This window comes from Quercus lobata, chromosome 4, assembly GCF_001633185.2.
Source record: "Quercus lobata isolate SW786 chromosome 4, ValleyOak3.0 Primary Assembly, whole genome shotgun sequence".
Lineage (NCBI taxonomy): Eukaryota > Viridiplantae > Streptophyta > Magnoliopsida > Fagales > Fagaceae > Quercus > Quercus lobata.
In genome coordinates, this window is record NC_044907.1 from 85,942,623 (window position 1) to 85,954,127 (window position 11,505).

An 11,505-nucleotide genomic window follows, 5' to 3' on the forward strand; every position below is an offset into this window, starting at 1 on the left:
CACATAGTTGAATAAATTCAACTTTACACAAGATAAAGAAATTAAGGTTTCAAAATCCACTTTGTTGATTCATATAAGTATATATTCATGATCATTAATTTTTTTCCAGCCCATTGCATAATAGTCTAAAAGTCAATCTTACTATCATGGAAAATATTATCATTAAAACCCGTATTTTAAAAATCTAAACCATGCTCTTTTTCGCTTCCTAATTATAAAATCAAATCATCAATTGTATAAGTTAACAAACAAATCACAAAAGATATCTAATTTTAAAATCAAATGATTATAAACCAAGTATTCAATTAATTAAGATAAATCCAAAATCATGAGAAAAACATGATTATATTGAACTCATATTAAGAATCTTATCATAGCCAATTGGTATGAAGCAAGAACAATTTGAACCATTAAAGAACAACAATTGTGGGAAAAATTAAATTACATAAATAATACTAATAATCTTAACCCTAATTGAAAATTTAGCTACTCTTGTTTGTTGAAATAAAACACAAAAATAAAATACTAAGAATTAAGTTAGACAAATAAAATAGAGAAAGAGATAATCACAATACAGCCCTAGCCTTCTTCTTTTTTTTCATTTTTCTTTTTTCTTTTCCCTGGTTAACGTACAAACTGACCTAGGGACTTATATAAGAAAAGAGCCGCCGCTTGACACACTATGCTATAATCCTAATACAAGTAGAACAACAAACTTATATTTCCAAGCCACGCACATGCAAGGGATTCCTTGCATTAAACGCTGACTTCTATTTCTTTTGTGACACGCCCCAATGCTTGATTTTAGGAGGTTATTTCCTTGCAAACTTCATCCATGTTGAATTGAATCTTGGACTTCTTATTTTTTCGTTTCTTTGTTTTTGGTCTTCTCTTGAATTCACGCTTGGGCTGGATGTTTACTTTGGGCTGAATCTTTACTTCATGCTTCGCATCTGGGTCTTAACATTGCTTGAAAATTGGCCCAGTCTCACTTTGTATGTAAATCCTTTATTACCTATAAACAAAGACAACTTATAATCAGTCACAAAATAGCATAAAAGTGGGGCTAAAATACAAATATGAGAGTACTTTTTTGTATATATTTCGTGTACATCAATCTTCCATGTCATGTGATGCCATGGGACTGTTCCAGAAAATGTTAGAGAAACAGTAAGTAACATATATGAATCATTGGATGACATGAAGTCTATAGATACAGATATGAAAAGGTATTTAGGAATTTAGGATGGAAAGATTTTTGGTGACTCAAAATGAATAACGTAAGGCAACACCATTGAGAAAAAGAGAGGAAAAAACAAATTCCATATATCTCAATACTATATATCCATGTATTCAGCTGTGTCAAAATGACGGATAACGAGTCCCTAAAATGCAGGCCTTAGAATACTAGAAATAGTATTTGTTCTTAGTTTTCCACTCAGGATCTTTTTCACGTTACTTGTAAGCTATATTCCCAAGTTCATGATGGGAGAAAACACCATGATGGTGGATATAATTAATCAGAAATGAAACATAAACAACTGGATAGTGAACATACTATCATCATCCGTAACTCATTCTTTTTTTCTTTTCTTTTTTCTGTTTTTATATGCTGAAAGCAATTTTTATCATCATCCGTTTACAAAATATTGTGACAACCAACTATAGAACTTGCACTAGTGGTAAAATTATTTCAAGTAGGGCAACCACGAAAAGTCAATTAAAGAAAAGGTTTAACCATTCTAATCCCTTCACGTTTACAACATACAAATATATATATATATATATATATATGCATAATTCTTTTATATCTCTTGCATGCATAATTCTTTCATCATCAGTTATTGTAATCCAATTGCTTGCTATGTATTGGTATTGGTTTTGGTAAAAATATATGCATATATATTACCTAAAGAAAGTTTATTTTGCTTCTGCTGCAATTGCCTTTGCTAGAAGGTTCTTCCCTATTGCAGGTGGACCATAAAGTAATACAACCCTCCATGGTTTTTGATTACCTAAATAGGCAAACAAATGATTATTTTTTCCAAAACAACAGTATAATATCCACATTAGTGGTCCCCATAAGTCCAGCTTGTTGGGAAATTTAGACTCCGGTCGATAGAATTAATAAGTTTTAAACCCAAGTTATTAATTAGATTTATTATGAATGACCTTTGTTAAAACAAACTAACATCAATATCATGTCAAAATCAAGAAGGGGAAAAGTAAATAAGACAAGATATGATGACCAGGTAAACCAATGAAACAAACTAGTTTCACAGTAAAAATCCTGGGGGTGAAACCTTCCTAAAAAACAATTCACTATAGTAAAGAGAAGTTTCAGATCTAGTATAAAACCTTTGTTCATAGACTCTACCATCTCCATAGATGAACTTATAGCAAAAACCTTCTACTACTTCAAAACCTCTGAACTCTTCAATATATGAACGCCACCTTTTTGCATGGATCCCAGTATATAACTAACCAAAAATGCACGGTTCCCAATACGTGACTAACGTACCAACTTGAAGAAGATGTTAGTTGCAAAGTTCTTCACTTCATTAACAATGAAGATCAAGAAGCACTTGGTTACAAAACCTTAAGGCGCAAAGACGCAGTAACTTCTTTCAGAAAGAATAAGGCACCCAGTCACCTTTTGCATGTGTTCTCCTTATTTTCTCTTATGTGACGGCCTTTAGAATAAGCCTTATATATGTCTAGGGTTGTGAGAAAAGAAACTCTATACATAAATGTCAGCATGGGCCTAAAATCAGATCTGGAAATCTGAATTTCGTAATTCTCGATAGATACATCTGTCAAGCAGCTGTTGAGACCTCGATAGATAGTATCTGTCAAGAGTTGTTGAGACTCATTAAACCTCAATAGATATTATCTATCGAGAGCTGTCGAGAATCTATCCAGCTTTAATGAATAACCCTTCTTCATTTGTTTCTTGGTCCAATCTTCATGGCTTTAATACTTAATTTGAACAACATGTTTCTTGAAATATTAAATACATCCTAGATCTACCCACAAGTAAAATAAATTTTGTCAAAGGATTAGCCAATACTATAATGACATATGTTCCTAATATAATTCACATATGTCCTAACAATCTACCTCTTTGGCTATCCGTGACAAAACCACAAAAACAAATGAACATATAAGAGAAGTCATAAATCACTCAACTCATACTCATTTGTTGGTTACAATAAAATCTGTCCTAACACAAACTCTTGAAAAACTTTGCAAGAAGAGAGTTCATGGTAAGAAGACTTTGACAACCTGTATTTCTGAAACACTTTAAATAAAACTCATCACGACATCTTAATATGAGACAAAAATAAAAGATTGTATACAATAAAAAAATATGTGTATAAAGAGAGAAAAGAAACAATACATGTAGAGGTAGGTGAAGAAAACATACATCATATATATATATATATCAAAGATAAGCACAATATATGTAAACATGGTCACAAGACCGGTGTATAAGAAGAAGAAGCTAAAAGAAGCTCCTACAACAACAAGGAGGTAAACACTCCCCCTAACAAGTTGAAACACATCTCCCCCTTACAAAGGCATGTATTTCTCCCCCTAACATATAGAATCTTAAAAAAAGAAACCACAGTTTCTCCACAATTTCTCTCCCTTTTTGTCATGATTGACAAAGGGTACAAGAAGCTCGAAAGCTTCACTTGAGAAACATAAAGATGATCAAGGATGATCAAAGGAGCACAAGGAATCCAGATAAATGCATGAATGTAATGAAATAAGATGTTATGGATGACAAAATAAAAGAAAGATGCAAAACATGTGAAAAATAATGCATGCAAGAGGATCTTGATGGATCGAGAGCTATCGAGCTGCTATCGAGCCAACCTCGATGGATCAAGATTCTGACGAGGATCTATCAGCCAGACAGAAAGTTTCTCGATGGATTGAGAAGCTATCGAGAAGCAATCAAGACAAAATCCTTAAAAACACTGATGGATTGAAATTGCGATAACAACCACCGAGAAAGGAAGATCAGAGGCTCGATAGATAGCCTAGCTATCAAGAGATATCGAGAAGTTGTTGAGATTACTCAAAAATAGTTTTTCAAAGGAGAGAAAAATATAGAAATAAATGCAATCAAACATGCTACTCAACCAAAGATCTAAACAACATTTTAAACTCTTAAAATCATCTCTCATCAAGAAAAATGACAAGCATTTAGATCCCAAACACATACACACACTAAACAATTCTAGCCAATTTTATATATCAAAAATAAGTGAAGACAGTTTAGTAAGCATACATTAACACATGTATTTCTTGTGATAGCCAAATCACATTGTAGCTGCACATGTATCAAGAGTAGCAAAGAATATTGAGTGTCGTTTGTGAAAAACATTGCAAGATTGCATAAGTGTCAACATGTTATGACGATTTGAGATATGAGAAAATCGCTTTGACTCACACATAATTATAACTGTTTGATGGGACTATCATCTTTGAGGTATATCCTGTAACTCCTATATCTCCTAGAAGACACGTTTGCAATCATATAAAAAGCATTTTGATTATTTTTGCTTTTATTTTTCTTTGCATATTTTCTTTTTAAGCATATCATGCATGGGCATATAAGAGAAAGAAAAGAAATACCAAATTATGTTAAACTTTTGACATTGCACTTTTACTATGCCGAAGCATACAGATGTTATTTTATGATTGGTAGGCAACAATGGTGAGATAATTATTTATACCTTTCTCTTAGGATTTTATAGTCCTTCCCATCAAAAAGAGTGATACGAGTGTTAAATACAAGAGATTATTTAATCTTATTCATCACAAACATGAGCCACAAAGCTCATTTGCTTAGTTGTGCATAGAGATGCTCATCTAATCTACAAAAGATACAAAGTTTAGAAAACTTTGTTTCAATGGCCCACCAAGGTATACAAGTACAAATGTACACAAATACAAGTTGTTTTTATATTTTTCTGATTTTTTTATTTTATTTTGAAAAAAAAAAAAAAACTAAACGACCAAACAAAAACAAACAAACAACATGAAAGTATGAAGATAGATGTAGATGCATGAAAGCATGATTCCAAAAACAGATAAGAAATCAAGCAAAGAGAGTCCTACTTTAGATAGAAAGAATTAAAGTAGAGGACAAATAGAAAAGACAATTAAGTCTTAGGCTCTTTTCTCACCCACACAACACAAGTTTATGGTCGTGAAGATGAAAAGGCACCTGTCCTACTATGTCTACTAAAGGACATAGGAAAATTAGAATTCTCCTGAAATTGAGTTAAAAAACTCAAAACTTATAATAAATCTCCAAAAAAATGTGTAGGTCCTTGAGAGAAAACCTATAACTGTTTGGACACCTGCTTTTGAGGATACAACTTAAAGCAATTAGGACGAATGTGTCCAGAAACACCACAATGGTGACAAACATGAGGTTTAACAAAGGATTTAGGATTAGACAAATCAGTTATGGATTTCATACCTTTATCACCTTTCTCAGATTGGGGCACAAAGACAATCCTTGATCCAGAAGCCGTGGAAGAGGAGGGGCCAGAGGAAACAACATATCCTAAGCTAGTCTTGTCAAAAATAGGCTTTTGAGCACTCAATACCTCATCAAGCTTTGCACTAGACATCCTCTCTATTTGAGTTCTAACTTAACTATGCTCAACCTCTAGATTCTTGACCTTCTCTTCTAATGAGTTGTTCTCCACAACAAGAGTCTCAACCAACCTTGTAGTCTCATCTAATTTGACTAATAGATCAGTTTTTTCAGTCTTTACCTCATTAATCTCTTTTCTACAAACATGAGAGGTCTTTTTAGATTTTATAAATTCAATGCATAACTTATCATAGGTTTCTTGAAGGGTCATCTTTTTGGCTACTTCATCATCAGAAGAATCCTTATTGTCACTAGCACTCTCCATAATCACCTTATCGGTTGTGGCAGCAAAAGCTATAAAGTGACCACATTCATCTATATACTCATTGGAAGAGTCATCCTTAGTATCACCCCACGTAGCAACCAACCCTTTACCTTTTGAATTCTTGGTCTTTTCCTTCATAAGATAGTTTAGGCAATCTATCCTCATATGACCAAAACATTTGCACTCATGGCACTGGATAAGGGGTTTCTCATTCTTACCCTTCCTAGAGGATTTAAATTTCCTAGGAGGTTGGTCCTTATCCTTTTTCCTAAATTGAAGAAGCTTGATAATCTCATCAGTTATGAAGGTTAAGTCCTCATCCTCATCCTCGTCTTCATCTTCAGGGTCATCACTCTCTTCCTTTACACCTCTTAAAAGCCAAGTTATTACTCCTTTCACCTTTTCCCATTAAACCTAATCCCATCTCATAGGTTTGAAGGTTCCCTATAAGCTCAGTCAAAGGAATATGATCAATATCCTTTACTTCTTCAATGACAGTGATTTTGGAATGGAATTTTTCAGGTAAGAACCTAAGGATTTTCCTAACAATTTTGAATTTTGGTATAGATTCTACAAGGTTGAAGACAAAATCCATAATATCCTTGAGTTTGGTATAGAACTCATCAAAGGTCTTATCCTCCTCCATCCTTATTTCTTCAAAACTTCTAGTGAGTCTTTAAAGTTTCATAGTCTTTACTGCCTTGGTACCTTCATAGGAGGTCTCAAGAATGGTCCATGCTTCCTTGGTAACTTCTGTGGATGATATTTTCTTGAATTACTCATTGTTCACCTTACAAAACAAAGCATTGAAGGCCCTACTGTTGAAATTTGTCACTTTGATTGTTACTTCATCCCAATCCATCGGCGCTTCCTTTGGCTTAATCCAGCCAATTTCAACAGCTTGCCATACCTGTTCACCTAGAGCCTACAAAAAGACTTTAATATGAACTTTTTGATACGTATAAAAGAGGAATCAAAAGAGATTGTCCACGATCCATGACAACAGGGGTCAAGGATCATGCTTAGGAAATTAATCCAATCAGAGTGTACCCATCTGATACCACTTGTTGGGAAATTTAGACCTGGTTGATAGAATTAAAAAGTTTTAATTACCCTAAGTTGTTAATTAGATTTATTATGAATGAACTTTGTTAAAACAAACTAACATCAATATCATGTCAACTTGTTGGGAAATTTAGACCTGGTTGATAGAATTAACAAGTTTTAAACCCAAGTTGTTAATTAGATTTATTATGAATGAACTTTGTTAAAACAAACTAACATCAATATCATGTCAAAATCATGCAGTAGAAAAGTAAATAAGACAAGATATGATGACCTAGGAAAACCAATGAAACAAACTAGTTTCACAGTAGAAAACTTGGAAGGAAACCTTCTCGAAAAGTAATTTGCTATAGTAAAGAGGAGTTTCAGATCTAGTACAAAACCTTTATCCTTAGACTCTACAATTCTCGTAGGTGAACTTACACGAGAAAACTTTTACTGTTTCAGAACCTCAGAACTCTTCAATATATGAACGCCACCCTTTTGCATGGATTCTAGTACGTGACTAACCAAAGATGCACGGCTCCCATTACGTGACTAACACACCCACTTGAAGAAGATTTTGGCTACAAAGTTCTTCACTTCATCAACAATGAAGATCAAGAAGCACTTGGTTACAAAACCCTAAGGTGTAAAGATGCAGTAACTTCTTTCGGAGAGAATAAGGCACTCATCACATTTTGCATGTGTTCTCCTTGTATTTTCTTATGTGACGGCCTTTAAAATAAGCCTTATATATGTCTAGGGTTGTGAGAAAAGAAATCCTACACATACATGTCAGCATGGGCCGAAAATCAGATCTGGAAATCTGAATGTCGTAATTCTTAATAGATACATCTATCAAGTAGCTGTCGAGACCTCGATAGATACTATCTTTCGAGAGCTATCGAGACTCATTAAACCTCGATAGATATTATCTGTTAAAAGCTGTCGGGAATCTATCCAGCTTTAATGAACAGCCCTTCTTCATTTGTTTCTTAGTCCAACCTTCATGGCTTTAATACTTGACTTGAACAACATGTTTCTTGAAGTATTAAAACATCCTAGATCTACCAAATTACAAGTAAAGTGCATTTTGTCAAAAGATTAGCCAATACTATAATGACATATGTTCCTAACATGATTCACATTTACCCTAACACAGCCATTCTTATTAGCATTGAAATTAAGAATATACAGATAAACTATCTAAAAGCAAAGATTAGAAAACCCAAAAGTTAAATACAATGATGGTTGATGGAGGAGTAACTTACTAGTAGAAAATTGTGGATACTTTTTAGGCCATATGGTAGCTTCTATCAAAACCTCTTTGCAAGTCTCAAGTCTGCCCACATCATTCAACTTCAGGAACGAGTCCGTAAGGTGAAGCTCGAATTCTACTATACGAGTTATAAAGGATTCAGGAACTTTTATAATGGGAAAGAAATTTCTTGTCAAAACTGCTCAAAATGCCTTCAAGTAAAGTTCATAAGACTGTTTATCTTAGTCGTTATTGTTTTCATTTGCCTTAACTGCCTTAGGCAGTTTACAATGAAACACTACAAAAAGCGAGAGCTTTAGCTACGTTTTTTTAAGTGGCGTTTACAAAAACATGGCTATAGACTGGCTTTGAGCTGTATTTGGCAAAAACACAGCTACTCCAACCGCATTTACCAAACACAGCCCAAAGATCAAGCTCTATAACTGCGTTTTTTGATGTTTGAGTTGCGTTTTTATGGGTTGGGCTTAGGTCGCGTTTTAAAAACATGGCTATAGACCCATCTGATTTTTTTTTTCTTTTTTTTTTTAAATATTTCCTAAAGCCACGTTTAAAAAACGCGGCCATAGGCATACCTAGAGCTACGTTTTCTATAAATCCAGCTACAACTATATACCTAAGCCGCGTTTTATATAAACGCAGCTTAAAGCATGTTTATAGTTGCGTTTGTTTAAACATGGCTACAGGTTTGGTATAAATTTTTAAAAAAATCCCTCAATTCCTGGATTCCACTCTCTCTCTCTAACCCGATCTCTCACCTTCTCTAGAGAAGTCCCATAGTCTCCTTTTAACTCCCAAACCCTCACCGCCATCCACCCCTCTCTACCACTGATCCTCCTTACCGTGCCACTACTGACGAAGCCCAGGCCTCTATTACCGACGCTGCCAATCTCACCTAGTAGCGTTGTCGCTTCCTACAGTCTTCCGAGCTAGTCTCGCCGCCCTTCCTTGGGTCTCTCTCTCTCTCTCTCTTTCTCTCTCTTGAAGACCTTCTCAATCTTATTCTAAACACTCTCTCCAAATCTTAATCTCACTCAAGACACTCTCACAATCCACCTAACTATAAGTTTTTAAATTTTTTTTATTTTTATTTTTGGTTTAGGGTTTCGATTTTGGGTATTTCTATGACATGGTGTCTTTTATCTGATAAATATGTGTGTTTAATATATGAAAAACATAGCCATTACTTTTTTCTTTTTTTTTTTTTTAATGTGGTTGTTGATGTTCAATAAGTTTGTATGAAAAGGCATTGGATGTCTTGTCCTCCTTTATTACGCTGCATAGTCCGTCTGATAAGGGCAGCAAGTGCTTTCGCTTCGAGTTCTCTTCAATTATATTAAGGTAATTTATGAATTTGGTAAATATGACATTTCATTCTTTTTTCTGGTCCGAATTTGTATAACTTTGTGGTGTATGGACAATTGTAGATTCTGGACTTGGAGGAGCCTATTTCAAAGATGAAGATTATCCACATAGCTGGCACCAAAGGGAAGGTACTAAATTATGTGAAGAATTATTACTAATTTTAACAGAAATTTATGTGAAGAATAAATGTACCCTCAATAAATTTTCTTTTGTATATGTAGTAAGACACTAATTAATCTTGTAGTGACCCAAAAAGGGGGGTCTTGCATTCCATGGAATCCCACATCGCCTAGGGAAGCACATGGGAATGTGTTTATAAGGAACGACTTCCCTTCAATGTATAGAGGCTTTTTCCCCCACTACTGTGTGCTTTGAGGGAGAACAAAACCGTAAGGGGTATAGGCCCCAAAGCGGACAATATCTACACAGTTGGGACGGGGCCGTTATAGATGGTATTAGAGCCGGCTTGGTAACCCTGTGTGGGCTCAGAGGCACTACCCCACAAAGTGGGCCCTAACAAGAATGTTAGAGATTTAAGCGGGGGAGATTGTGATGCCCTAATTTGATTGATTGTGTGATGTGTGTGGGTGTGTGATGAGTCCCATATCGGATATTTACTCAGTAATCCCATGTGGGCTTAAATACACTACTCCATAAAATGGGACCTAACAAGGATGTTAGAGATTTAAGTGGAAGAGATTGTGATACCTCAATTTGATTAATTGTATGATGCGTGTGGGTATGTGATGAGTCCCACATAGGGTATTTATTGGGTTGAACTGGGCTTTATTAACAACTGTAAGGAGTCTCAATTGTGACTAGTCCTTTTGAGGTATAGCGCAGATATGGCTAGTGCTTTTTCTTGGGTCGTTACATATGGTATTAGAGCTGGCCCGGTAACTCTGTGTGGGCTCAAAGACATTACCCCACAAAGTGGGCCCTAACGAGGGCATTAGGGATTTAAGTGGGGGAGATTGTGATGTCCCAATTTGATTGATTGTGTGATGTGTGTGGGTGTGTGATGAGTCCTACATCGGGTATTTACTAGGTTAAACTACGTTTTATTAACAATTACAAGGAGCCTCAATTGCGACTAGTCCTTTTGAGATATAGTGTAGATGTGGCTAGCGCTTATCCTTAGATCATTTCATATGATATCAGAGCCGACCTGGTAATCCTGTGTGGGCTCAGAGACATTACCCCACAAAGTGGGCCCTAACAAGGATGTTAGGGATTTAAGTGGGGGATATTGTGATGCCCCAATTTGATTGATTGTGTGATGTGTGTAGGTGTGTGATGAGTCCCACATTGGATATTTACTGGGTAAATTTAGGTTTTATTAACAACTACAAGAATCTTTATTTGTGACTAGTCCTTTAGAGGTACAGCGCAGATGTGGCTAGCACTTTTCTTTGAGCCGTTACATATGGTATCAGAGCCGGCCCGTTAATCCCATGTGGGCTCAGAAACACTATCCCACAAAGTGGGCCCTAACGAGGACGTTAGGGATTTAAGTGGGGGAGATTGTGATGCCCCAATTTGATTGATTGTGTGATGTGTGTGGGTGTGTGATGAATCCCACATCGGGTATTTACTGGGTTGAACTGGGCTTTATTAAACTGTAAGGAGCCTCAATTGTGACTAGTCCTTTTGAGGTATAGCGTAGATGTGGCTAACACTTTTCCTTGGGTCATTACAAATCTTTTTTATTTGGGGCTTGAAAAGGGATCCACATGCACTTTTATAGAATCAATGAGGTGTACACCTCATTGATGTCCGAGAAAGTTTTCTTATAGATGGGTGAGATTTTTAATCCATAAACATGTGCTTTTTAGTTTTTACAATAAGTAAAACGGATGGTGTTTGGTGTTT